This window comes from Pristiophorus japonicus, chromosome 13, assembly GCF_044704955.1.
Source record: "Pristiophorus japonicus isolate sPriJap1 chromosome 13, sPriJap1.hap1, whole genome shotgun sequence".
Taxonomy (NCBI): domain Eukaryota; kingdom Metazoa; phylum Chordata; class Chondrichthyes; family Pristiophoridae; genus Pristiophorus; species Pristiophorus japonicus.
Window position 1 is genome coordinate 192813550 of NC_091989.1, and position 14042 is coordinate 192827591.

Below are 14042 nucleotides of genomic sequence, written 5' to 3' on the forward strand. Positions count from 1 at the left end.
TTGGTAATTTCTCCCCCGTTGGTCGTTCAGAAGTAGATTGTAGAGTGGTTGTCAATTTGGTTGCTGACAACCTTCCGTTTCATGGGCCTCGTGATCGGTCAGTTCCTGATCAGTTCTGGTAGTTTCCTTCACTATTCCATTTCTTCACTGTAGAGGAAGCAGGCTGCTTGTGTCTGTGTCTGAGTTCCAGTCTGTGTCTGTGTTCCAGTCTGTGTCCTTGTTCGAGTCTGTGTCCTTTTTCCAGTCTGTGTCTGTGTTCGAGTCTGTGTCCTTGTTCCAGTCTGTGTCTGTGTTCCAGTCTGTGTCCTTGTTCCAGTCTGTGTCTGTGTTCCAGTCTGTGTCTGTGTTCCAGTCTGTGTCCTTGTTCCAGTCTGTGCGAGTTCCAGTCTGTGTCTGTGTTCCAGTCTGTGTCTGTGTTCCAGTCTGTGTCCTTGTTCGAGTCTGTGCGAGCTCCAGTCTGTGTCCTTGTTCGAGTCTGTGCGAGTTCCAGTCTGTGTTCTGCTCGAGTCTGTGCGAGTTCCAGTCTGTGTTCTGCTAGGTTTTTTCCTTGTAAAACTGGGGGATAGATATATCCCCAAAAAAAGGCTCCGTTATCTCCCATCAAATCTCTTGGGCTCTGTTTAAACTGTTCTGTCCATTGATTTTCAAATGTCTCCTTTGTCAGTAGTAACTCGATTAGGGAGTGAGAATGTGCTATCACTGGTTTTGCATTGTTTTAGGATTGTCCAGTTTCCTGACCATGATTTCCATTGTGCTTGATTGGGTAATTCGATTATCTCTTAGGGGGTTAATTGCTTCAGAGGTTAGCCCCACCTCCTGTATTTGGTAACTCTTTTTTCGCAGCCAAACTGTTGTAGAATCTTAAAATTGATATGCTCCTTCCCATAGATGTTTAGGGGATCTCAGGCTTCTGTAATTTAGCTCCATGTTGAATTCCCTTTCCTATGAGTCCAAACAATGGGGGAGAGGGGGGGGGGGTCTCCATGAATGCACCCGCTTTTATCCCCCGCAGGCTCCGTCTGCCCCTTTAAACTCATTTTAAAAGCCCAGAAAGGGATTCTTCTCCTCTGCAGGGGAAAGGTACCTGGAATCTTTGCGAGATATTGGTAAATTCCACACTCTCCATGTTTCTGTGGAAGATCGCTGCAGCCGACCGAATTCCAAACGGGCATCTATTGTAGATGAACACTTCCTTGTGCGTGTTGATGCAGGTGAAGCCCTTCGAAGACTCCTCCAGCTCCTGCATCATGTAGGCCAAAGTCAGGTCGCGCTTGGTGAACGTCTTGCCTCCTGCCAGCGTCGCAAATTGGTCGTCAGTCTTAGGTAGCGGGTATTGGTCCTGTAGCGAGAAACGATTAATAGTTACTTTATAAACGCCGCAAATCCTGACCGTGCCATCACTTTTGAGTACTGGAACAATCGGTCTGGCCCACTTGCTGAATTCCACTGGGGAGATGATGCCCTCGTGTTGCAGCCTGTCCAGCTCGATTTCCACTCTCTCCCTCATCATGTGAGGTACCGCTCGCACCTTGTGGTGAATGGGTCGTGCCTCTGGGACCAAGTGGATCTGCACCTTCGCCCCGGAAAAATTGCCAATGCCTGGCTCAAAAAGGGAAGGAAATTTGATAAGAACCTGGGTTCATGAGGCCTCATCGACATGTGATAGCGCTCGGGTGTCATCCCAGTTCCAGCGGATTTTGCCCAGCCAGCTCCTTCCAAGCAGTGTGGGGCCATCGCCCGGGACAATCCAGAGTGGCAGTTCGTGCAGCATGCCCTCGTAGGTGACCTTGACCATAGCGCTGCCCAGGACAGTGATAAGCTCTTTGGTGTACGTTCTCAGTTTCGTGTGGATGGGGCTCAGGGCTGGTCTGAGTGCCTTGTTGCACCTCAGTCTCTCAAACATCTTTTTACTCATGATGGATTGGCTAGCTCTAGTGTCCAGTTCCGTGGCTATGGGTAAGCCATTCAATTTTACGTTTAGCATTACAGGTGGACATTTCGTCAAAAATGTGTGCACCCCGTGTACTTCAGCATCTGCCTCCTCTCTCTGAGGCTCGAAATTGCTTTAATCCACCATGGATTGCCACGTGGTGGTTAGCAGGTTTTGCAGAGCTTGCAAGATCGTTGGAGGTGCCCCATTGTTCCACAGCTCTTGCAAACATACCCTTTGAAGCGGCATGAATAGGCTGAATTGAACCCTCCACAACGCCAACAAGGTGTGAATTGCCTTGCATTCATCCTTTGTTGGAGACTCTGAGTCATCTGGGTCACCTGAGGCCTGCTGGCAGTTACAGACTCGTGGTTTCTGCCCTGTGCTTTCAAGCACAGTTCCAGTTAATTTATGAACATTGCTAGCACTTGTGTGCTGAGAGATTTGTTTGGTGTTATCACTGGTGAACATAAACGCCTGTGCTATTGGAATGGCCTTACTGAGGGTCGGTGTCTTTACAGTCAAAGGTTTTCGTAGGATGGTCTCGTGGCCAATGCCCAGTACAAACGAGTCTCTGAGCATTTGCTCCAGGTAGCCATCAAACTCACATTGTCCTGCAAGTCGCTTTAGTTTGGCGACGTAGCTCGCCACTTCCTGACCTTCAGATCGCTGGTATGTATCGAACCGATACCTCGCCATCAGCACGCTCTCCCTCGGGTTAAGATGCTCCCGAACCAGTGTACACAGCTCCTCATACGACTTATCTGTGGGTTTCATCGGAGCCAGAAGATTCTTCATGAGGCTGTAGGTCGGTGCCCCGCAGACTGTGAGGAGGACCGCTCTCCTTTTTGCAGCGCTTCCTTCTCCATCCAGCTCGTTGGCTACAAAGTACTGGTCTAGCCGTTCAACATAGGCTTCCCAGTCCTCACCCTCCGAGGACTTCTCCAGAATGCCCACAGTTTTCTGCATCTTTGCGTTGGATTCGTATTCTCGTCGCCAGTTATTGTGTTCCTAACACAGATGAGACTGCACACAGGGAAGTTAAAGTAACAGTGACCTCAGTCTTTAATAAGACACTCCAGAGTGAGGAACAGGCCTTTGGGTCCGGCTTATATACAGTGCTCCCAAGGGATGCTGGGATCCCTTGGGACTTCAGGGGATGCGCTCCCTGGTGGTGGAACATGGGAGTGCATGCTTTACAGATACACAACAGTTCTCGCCTCTGATTGTTTAGCCAATTACTTTATATCTGTGTCCTTCTCTACTCTAAGGAGAACAATCCCAGCTTCTCTAGTCCCTCCACATAACTGAAGGCCCTCATTCCAGGAACCATTTTAATAAACCTTGTTTCATAGAATCATAGAAACTTACAGCACAGAAGGAGGCCATTCGGCCCATCGTGCCCGTGCCAGCCGACAAAGAGCTATCCAGCCTAATCCCACTTTCCAGCTCTCGGTCCGTAGCCCTGTAGGTTACGGCACTTCAGGTGCACATCCAGGTACTTTTTAAAAGTGGTGAGGGTTTCTGCCTCTACCAGCCTTTCAGGCCGTGAGTTCCAGACCCCCACCACCCTCTGGGTGAAGAAATTTCCCCTCATATCTCCTTTAAACCTCCCCAATTACTTTAAATCTACGGCCCTGGTTGTTGACCCCTCGGCCAAAGGAAACAGGTCCTTCCTATCCACCCTATCCAGGCCCCTCATCATTTTATACACCTCAATCAGGTCTCCCCTCAGCCTCCTCTGTTCCAAAGAAAACAGACCCAGCATCTCCAATTGTTCCTCATAGCCAAAATTCTCCAGTCCAGGCAACAATCTTGCAAATCTCTTCTGCTCCCTTTCCAGTGCAATCACATCTTTCCTGTAATGTGACCAGAACTGCACGCAGTGCTCCAGCTGTGGCCTAACCAGTGTTTTATACAGTTCAAGCATAACCTCCCTGCTCTTGTATTCCATGCCTCGACTAATAAAGGCAAGTATTCCGTATGTCTTCTTAACCACCTTATCTACCCGGCCGGCTACCTTCAGGGATCTGTGGACATGTACTCCAAGGTCCCTCTGTTCCTCTACACTAAGTGTCCTATCATTTAATGTGTATCCCTTGCCTTGTTAGCCCTCCCCAAATGCATTACCTCACACTTCTCCGGATTGAATTCCATTTGCCACTGTTCTGCCCACCTGACCAGTACATTGATATCTTCCTGCAGTCGACAGCTTTCTTCTTCATTATCAACCACACAGCCGATTTTAGTATCATCTGCAAACTTCTTAATCATAACCCCAACATTTAAGTCCAGATCATTGATATATACCACAAAAAGCAAGGGACCCAGCACTGAGCCCTGTGGAACCCCACTGGATACAGCCTTCCAGTCACAAAAACACCCATCAACCATTACCCTTTGCTTCCTGTCTTGGAGCCAATTTTGGATCTAATTTGCCACTTTGCCCTGGATCCCATGGGCTTTTACTTTTGTGGCCAGTCTGCCATGTGGGACCTTATCAAAAGCGTTGCTAAAATCCAAATACACTACATCGTACACACTGCCCACATCGACCCTCCTGGTTATCTCCTCAAAAAATTAAATCAAATTAGTCAGACTCGAACTTCCCTTAACAAATCCATGCTGACTGTCCTTGATTAATCCGTGTCTTTCGAAATGAGGATTTATCCTATCCCTCAGGATTTTTTCCAATAATTTTCCCACCACCGAGGTTAGGCTGACTGACCTGTAATTACTCGGTCTATCCCTTTCTCACTTTTTAAACAAAGCTACAGCATTAGCAGTCCTCCAGTCCTCTGGCACCACACCTGTAGCCAGAGAGGACTGGAAAATGATGGTCAGAGCCTCTGCTATTTCCTCTTTTACTTCTCTTAACAGCCTGGGATACATTTCATCCGGGCCTGGGGATTTATCCACTTTCAAAGCTTCTAAGCCCCTTAATACTGCCTCTCTCAATATGTTTATCGTCTAATATTTCACACTCCTCCTCCCTCATTGCAAAGTCTGCATTGCCCCTCTCTTTTGTGAAAACAGATGCAAAGTATTCATTAAGAATCATACCCACGTCTTCTGCCTCCACACAATTACCTTTATGGTCTCCAATAGGCCCCACTCTTTCTCTGGTTATCCTCTTGCTCTTAATGTTATAAAACATCTTTGGGGTTTCCCTGATTTGACTTGCCAACTTTCTTTCCTGATATTTTTTTTAATTGCACCTCTGCACTTCTTATAGTCCTCGAGAGTTTCTGCAGTGTCGAGTTCCTGGTATCTGTCATAAGCTTCCCTTTTTTTCTTTATCCTACCCTGTGCGTCTTTACATCCAGGGGGCTCTAGATTTGTTAGCCCCACCCTTTCTCTTTAAGGGAACATACTTGCTCTGAACCCTCCGGATCTCCTCCTTGAAGGCCTCCCACTGCTCTGACACTGATTGACCATCAAGTAACCGTTTCCAGTCCACTTTGGCTAAATCCCATCTCAGCTCAGCAAAATTGGCTTTACCCCAATTGAGAACTGTTATTCCTGGTCCACCTTTGTCCTTTTCCATAACTACCCTAAATCTAACTGAATTATGATCACTAGCACCAAAATGCTCTCCCACTGATACCCCTTCCACCTGCCCCTCTTCATTCCCCAAAACCAAGTCCAGAACCACCCCCTCCCTTGTTGGGCTTGTTACGTACTGGCTAAAGAAGTTCCCTGAACGTATTTTAGGAATTCCACACCCTCTGTACCATTCACACTGCATTTTTCCCAGTTAATATTAAGGTAGTTGTAATCCCACACTATTACAGCTCTATAATCTTTTGTAATTCGCAGAAATTTGCCGACATATTTGTTCTTCTATCTCCCCTCTGACTGTTTGGGGGTCTGTAGTACACTCCCAGTAGTGTGATCGCCCCTCTTTGGTTCTTCAATTCAACCCATAGAGCCTTGTTTGATGATCCCTCTAACATATCATCCCTTCTCACAGCTGTAATTGTTTATTTAATCAATACTGCGACCCCCCCTCCTTTTTACCCCCCTCTCTATCCCGTCTGAAAACCCTGTAACCAGGAATGTTGAGCTGCCATACCTGCCCTTCTTTCAGCCATGTCCCAGTAATATCGTACTCCCAAGTGTCTATCTGTGCTCTCAGCTCATCTGCCTTATTCCCTGTACTCCTTGAATTGAAGTCTATACATGTAGCACGGCCAAACTGCCTTGTTGTCTATTTTCCAGCCTTTGTTTCCTCTGTCTTCCAAATTCACTTTCTATTTCTGCTTCTCTGCTGCCCAATTCCAGCTTTGCTTCTCTCCCCACTGAATCTATTCTCAGGTTCCCATCCCCCTGCCAAGCTAGTTTAAACCCCCCCCCGCCAACAGCACTAGCAAACCCCCCCGCGAGGACATTGGTCCCGGCTCTGTTGCGGTACAACCCGTCCGGCTTGTACAGGTCCCACCTCCCCCAGAAATGGCCTCAGGAATCTAAAGCCCTCCCGCCTGCACCATCTCTCCAGCCACGCATTCATCTGCTCTATCCTCCTGTTTCTGTACTCACTAGCTCGTGGCACCGGCGGTAATCCGGAGATTACTACCTTTGAGCTCCTGCTTTTTAATCTCTCTCCTAGCTCCCTAAACTCTGCCTGCAGGATCTCATCCCTCTTCCTACCCATGTCATTGGTCCCTCTGCAAGGCCTTGACATCCTTTCTAAAGTGCGGGGCCCAGAATTGAACACAATACTCCAGGTGAGGCCTAACCAGAGTTTTTTTTAATAATAAAGACTTAGCATTACATCCTTGCTTCTGTACCCTATTCCTCGATTAGTAAAGCCCAGGATCCCATATCCTTTTTAACAGCCTTCTCAGCCTGTCCTACCACCTTCAGAGATCTGTGTACACGCACCCCCAGGTCTCTCTGTTCCTGCATCCCATTTAAAATGGTACCATTAATTTATCTTGACTCTGCTCATTCTTCCTACTAACATGAATCACTTCGCAATTCTCTGCGTTAAATTTGATCTGCCCATTTCACCAGTCTGTCTATGTCCTCCTCAAGTCTGTTACCGTTCTCCTCACTCTTTTCCGAGTTTATGTCATCTGCAAACTTTGAAATGTTACCCACGTCCAGATTTAATATGTATCAAAAAGACCAAAAACCAGACTAAGATTTGATTTATATATAAAATTGTGGCTGGATTTTTTTCATGGTTATACACTGCCACCTGGTGTGTGAGGGCGGTATTTATTAACATGTTCAGTGAAATAACAACAACTTGTATTTATATAGCACCTTTAACGTGGTCAAATGTCCCAAGGCGCTTCACAGGAGCGATTATCAAACAAAATTTGACACCAAGCCACACAAGGAGATATTGGGCAGGTGATTGGTCAAATTGGTAGGTATTAAGGAGCAGCTTAAAAGAAAAAAAAGACTTGGATTTATATAGCGCCTTTCATGACCACCAGACGTCTCAAAGCGCTTTACAGCCAATAAAATACTTTTTTGGAGTGTAGTCACTGTTGTAATGTGGAAAACGTGGCAGCCAATGTGTGCACAGCAAGCTCCCACAAACAGCAATGTGGTAATGACCAGATAATCTGTGTTTTTGTTATGTTGATTGAGGGATAAATATTGGCCCCAGGACACTGGGGATAACCCCCCCCTGCTCTTCTTCGGAATAGTGCCATGGGATCTTTTACACCCACCTGAGAGAACAGACCTCGGTTTAACATCTCATCTGAAAAACAGCATCTCCGACAGTACTGCACTGAGAGTCAGCCTGGATTTTATTTGTGATCAAGTCCCTGGAGTGAGACTTGAACCTACAACCTTCTGACTCAAAGGCGAGAGTGCTACCCACTGAGTCACAGCTGATACTTAACAACAACTTGTATTTATATAGCCCCTTTAACGTAGTGAAACTTCCCAAGGTGCTTCACAGGAGTATTATGAGATTAAAAATTTGACATCAAGCCACAAAAGTAGAAATTAGCGCAGGTGACCAAAAGCTTGGTCAAAGAGGTAGGTTTTAAGGAGCGCCTTGATGGAGGAAAGAGGCGGAGAGGTTTAGGCTGGGAATTTCAGAGCTTAGAGCCTAGGCAACAGAAGGCACGGCCACCGATTAATTAGTGATGCTCAGGAGGCCAGAATTAGAGGAGCGCGGGGGTTGTGGGGCTGGAGGGGATTACAGAGATAGGGAGGGGGCGAGGGCCATGGAGGGATTTGAAAATAAGGATGAGAATTTTGAAATCGAAGGGTTGTTTAACTGGGAGCCGATGTAGGTCAGCGAGCACAGGGGTTGTTATGTATGCAACCCTTTGCAACCTGTATCATACCGCCACCAGAGGGCATACATGTTGGAGTCCCAAGGGATCCCATCATCCCTTGGGAGCACTGTATATAAGCAGGCCTCCCATGCTGTACCGGCATTCTGAAGTTTGAATAAAGGAGCTAAGGTCGACGAGATAACGAACCATCACGCAAAATGGCAGTGAACTGTTGGTATTCTGGAGAAATTCTCAGAAGGGGATGATTGGGAGGCCTTTGTGGAGCGACTCGACCAATACTTGGTGGCCAATGAGCTGGAAGGGAACGAGAACGCTGTCAAACGAAGGGCGATCCTCCTCACCGTCTGTGGGGCAACAACCTATGGCCTCATGAAGAATCTTCTTGTTCCGGTGAAACCAACAACCAAATTGTATGGAGAACTGTGGACGCTGGTCCGGGAGCACCTAAATCCGAAGGAGAGCGTTCTGATGGTGAGGTATCGGTTCTATACGTGTCAACAGCCTGAAGGCCAGGAAGTGGCGAGCTACGTCGCCGAACTAAGGCGCCTTAAAGGACATTGCGATTTCGATGGATTCCTGAAGCAAATGCTAAGAGACTTCTCTGTGCTTGGCATTGGCCATGAGGTTATCCTTCGCAAACTATTCACATGAGGTTATCCTTCGTAAACTATTGTTGAAACACCGAACCTGAGCAAAGCCCTAGCGGTAGCCCAGGCAGTTATGTCCACCTCGATAACACCAAACTAATCTCACAGCATAAAGAGGTTTCGGCAAGTACTGTACACAAAGTAACGTCATTTTCAGGCAGGAATGCATATGGCAGAACGTACACGCCTGCAGCTGCATGACCTCAGATGACCCAGAGTCCGCCGTCAAACGTTAATGTGAGGCAGTTAACACCTTGTTGGCGCTGCGGAGGTAATCATCGAGCCCATCAATGCCGCTTCAAACACTATGCGTGCAAAGTCTGTGGAACAATAGGACACCTCCAGCGAATGTGCAGACGAGCTGCAAACCCTGCAAACCACCACGTTGCAGAGGAGGATCGATCCATGGCAGATCAGGCTGAACTAGAGACTCGAACTGAAGAGGCAGCAATGTACAGGGTACACACCTTCACCACGAAATGTCCACCGATCATGCTAAAAGTCGAACCGGACGGAATTTCAGTATCCATGGAACTGAACACGGGTGTGAGTCAGTCTATCATGAGCAAAAAGGCCTTCGGCAGGCTGTGGAGTAACAAGGCGCAAAGGCCCAAGCTTAGCCCCATTCAAAGCAAGCTAAGAACTTACACTAAAGAGCTGATCCCTGTAATTGGCAGCGCAGCAGTAAAAGTCTCCTATGGTGGAGCGGTGCACGGACTCCCACTATGGATTGTACCGGGAGATGGCCCCACACTGTTCGGCAGAAGCTGGCTGGGAAAAATCTGCTGGAACTGGGACGACATCCGAGCACTCTTGTCCGTCGATGACGCCTCATGTGCCCAAGTTCTGAGCAAGTTCCCGTCATTGTTTGAGCCAGGCATCGGAAGTTTCTCTGGGACGAAGGCACTTGGTTCCCGGTACACGACCCATCCACCACAAGGCGGCCGGTACCGTACATGATGCAAGAGAAAGTGGAAATTGAGCTGGACAGGCTGCAGTGAGAAGGCATCATCACACCGGTGGAGTTCAACGAGTGGACCAGTCCGATTGTTCTGGTTCTCAAAGGCGATGACACGGTCAGAATTTGTGGGGACTATAAAGTAACGATTAACCGTTTTTCGCTACAGGACCACTTTCCAAGGAAGACGACCTATTTGTGACCCCAGCTGGAGGAAAGACATTCACCAAGTTGGACCTGACCTCGGCCAACATGACGCAGGAGCTGGCGGAATCTTCGAAAGGCCTCACCTGCATCGACCCGCACAAAGGTCTGTTCACCGACAATAGATGCCCGCTTGGGAGCCGAGGCAATTATTCAAAGGAACATAGAGAGCCCGGTAAAGTCGGTTCCGCGCACCGTGGTTTTCCAGGACGACATACTGGTCACAGGTCGGGACACCATCGAACACTCTAAGTTGGCTAGATCGCATGGGATTCAGATTGAAACGCTTGAAATGTGTTTTTCTGGCACCAGAGGTTCGAGTTCTTAGTGAGAAGAATCACGGCAGACACATCAGACCCACCGACACCAAGACAGAGGCCATCAAGAACACACCGAGACCAAAGACATGTTCCTGGGACTCCTCAACTATTTGGGTAATTTCCTACCCGGGTTAAGCCCCTTGCTAGAACCTCTACATGTGTTGCTACGCAAGGGAGATGACTGGGTATGGGGGAATTCACAAGAGGCTGCTTTTGAGAAAGCCAGAAATTTGTTATGTTCCAACAAACTGCTTGTTCTGTATAACCCATGTAAACATTTAGTGCTAGCTTGCGATGCGTCGTCGTACGGGGTCAGGTGTGTGTTACAACAGGCTAACAAATCAGGAACATTGCAACCGGTCACCTATGTGTCCAGGAGTTTGTCCAAGGCCGAAAGGGCCAACAGCATGATTGAAAACGAAGCTCTGGTGTGCGTTTACGGGGCGAAAAAAATGTACCAGTATCTGTTTGGCTTCAAGTTTGAGTTAGAAACCGACCATAAGCCACTCATATCGCTATTGTCAGAGAGCAAAGGGATTAATACCAATGCCTCTGCCCGCATCCAAAGATGGGCGCTCACGCTGTCGGCATATAACTATGTAAGCCTCCACAGTCCAGGCACAGAGAACTGCGCTGATGCTCTCAGTCGGCTACCATTGCCCACCACCGGGGGGGAAATGGCACAGCCTGCAGACTTGCTCTTGGTGATGGATGCATTTGAAAATGAAAGGTCACCCGTTACAGTCCGCCAGATCAGGGCCTGGACCAGCCAGGATTTTTTTACTGTCTCTTGTAAAAAAAACTGTGTCCTCCATGGGAGCTGGTCCAGCATCCCAGCGGAGATGCATGAAGAGATCAAGCCATTCCAGCGGCACAAAGATGTAATGTCCATACAGGCGGACTGTCCTTTGTGGGGTAATCGCGTGGTTTTGCCTAAGAAAGGCAGAGAAATGTTCATACGTGACCTACACAGCACCCATCCAGGCATAGTAATGATGAAAGCCATGGCCAGATCCCATGTGTGGTGGCCCGGCATCGACTCAGATTTAGAGTCTTGCGTGCGCCAGTGCAACACTTGCTCTCAACTGAGCAATGCACCCAGGGAGGCACCGCTAAGTTTGTGGTCATGACCCTCCAAACTGTGGTCTAGGATCCATGTTGACTTTACGGGCCCGTTTCTAGGCAAAATGTCTTTGGTTGTTGTGGATGCTTATTCAAAGTGGATTGAATGTATAATAATGTCTGTAGCAGTCCACTGCCACCATCGAAAACCTACGAGCCATGTTTGCCACACACGGCCTGCCTGATGTCCTTGTCAGCGACAATGGGCCGTGCTTCACCAGCGCTGAATTCAAGGAATTCATGACCCGCAATGGGATCAAGCACGTCACATCTGCCCTGTTCAAGCCCGCATCCAACGGCCAGGCAGAACGGGCAGACCAAACCATCAAGCAAAGCTTGAAACGTGAGTCGGAAGGCTCCCTGCAGACCCGACTGTCCCGAGTCCTGCTCAGCTACCGCACCAGACCCCACTTGCTCACCGGGGTTCCCCCAGCCGAGCTGCTCATGAAAAGGGTGCTCTAAACAAGGCTCTCTCTTGTCCACCCTGATCTCCATGATCACATCGAGGGCAGGTGGCATCAACAAAGCATGTACCATGATCGCGCAAACTTGTCACGCGATATTGAGGTCAATGACCCTGTATATGTACTCAACTATGGACATGGTCCCAAATGGCTTGCTGGCACTGTCATAGCCAAAGAAGGGAGTAGGGTGTTTCAGGTCAAACTTGTTAATGGACTAACTTGCAGAAAGCATTTGGACCAAACCAAACTGCGATTCACAGACAGCCACGAGCAACCCGAAGAGGACACCACCAACTTTGACCCTCCAACACACACACAAGTGGCAACCGACATCACGGTTGACCACGAAGCCGAACTCACCATCCCCAGCAGCCCGGCAAGGCCAGCTGCCCAGCAGCCCAGCGAAGAACCAACCAACTCACCCACACCTGCATTTGTACCGAGACGATCGACAAGGGAGCGAAAAGCCCCAGATCGTCTCACCTTGTAAATAAATGTACTATTGACTTTGAGAGGGAGTGATATTATGTATGCAACCCTTTGCAACCTATATCATACCACCACCAGAAGGCATACCTGTTGGAGTCCCAAGGAATACCAGCATCCCTTGGGAGCACTGTATATAAGCAGGCCTCCCGTGCTGTACCGACACTCTGGAGTTTGAATAAAGGAGCTAAGGTCACACTAACTCATGTCTACAGTACTCAGTTACATTGCTTTATTACGAACATAACAGGGATGATGGGTGAGTGGGTCTTGGAGCGAGTTAAGACATGGGCAACTGAGTTTTGGATCACCTCTAGTTTACATAGGGTAGAATATGGGAGGCCAGCCAGTCTAGATGAGTAGAGAGAAGCGGACAGGTTTAGGGAGGGAATTCCAGAACTTGGAGCACAGGCAACTGAAGGTGGGCACCAATGGCGGAGCGAAGAAAATCAGGCTAGATGTCAGACTTGGAGAAGCGCAGACAGGGCCTTTCAGTACTGAACCGGAGACCCAAAGTGTCAGGATTTCGACTGAATAGCAGAAAGTTTACAATCGGATGTTTCTACGGAGAGACTAGAGCACTTTGTAAAACTGATTTGTTCAGCACGGGACCTGTACAGTTCTAAATCTGGCAATATATGTATCAGGGAGGCTGTGGGAGAATCACTGACGCAAGTTGCTTGAAGGCGGTCTTCTGGGTCGTCTCATTGTTAATGACAGAAAGACATTAATGTGCATTAATGTATAAATTAATAATATTGATTGTCCTTGGAGGGGAGGCAGTGCAGATTCATCAGAATGATAGCAGGGCGAAAAGGGTTAAATTATGAGGACAGGTTGCACAGACTACGCTTGTATTCCCTCGAGTGTAGAAGATTAAAGGGGGATGTAATCAGGTGTTTAAGATGATGAAAGGATTTGATAGGGTAGACAGAGAGAAACTATTCCCTCTGGTGGGGGGAGTCCAGAACAAGGGGGCGTCACCTTAAAATTAGAGCCAGGCCGTTCAGCGGTGATGTCAGGAAGCACTTCTTCACACAAAGGGCAGTGGGAATCGGGCACTCTCTCCCCCAAAAAGCTGTTGAGGCCAGGGGTCAATTGAAAGTTTCAAAACTGAGATTGATGGATGTGTGTTGGGTAAGGGTATTAAGGGTTACAGAACAAGGCAAGTAGGTGGAGTTAGGATAGAGATCAGCCATGATCTAACTGAATAACAGAACAGGCTCCAGGAGATGAGAGGCCTTCTCCTGTTCCTAATATTCTTCTGAAAGTCATTAAATGTACAGCTGTGCTCAGACTCTCCCCTCTGGTCGGGGCTGCAACTTTCGATCATTGCTGAGACGGCAATAAGAACATAAGAACATAAGAAATAGGAGCAGGAGTCGGCCATTTGGCACCTCGAGCCTGCTCCGCCATTTAATATCATGGCTGATCTGATCTTGGGCTCAGCTCCACTTCCCTGCCCGCTCCCCATAACCCTGGACTCCCTTATCGCTCAAAAATCTGTCTATCTCCGCACTAAATATATCCCAGCCTCCACAGCTCTCTGGGGCAGAGAATTCCACAGATTTACAACCCTCTAAGAGAAGAAATTCCTCCTCATCTCAGTTCTAAATGGGCGACCCTTTATTCTGAAACTATG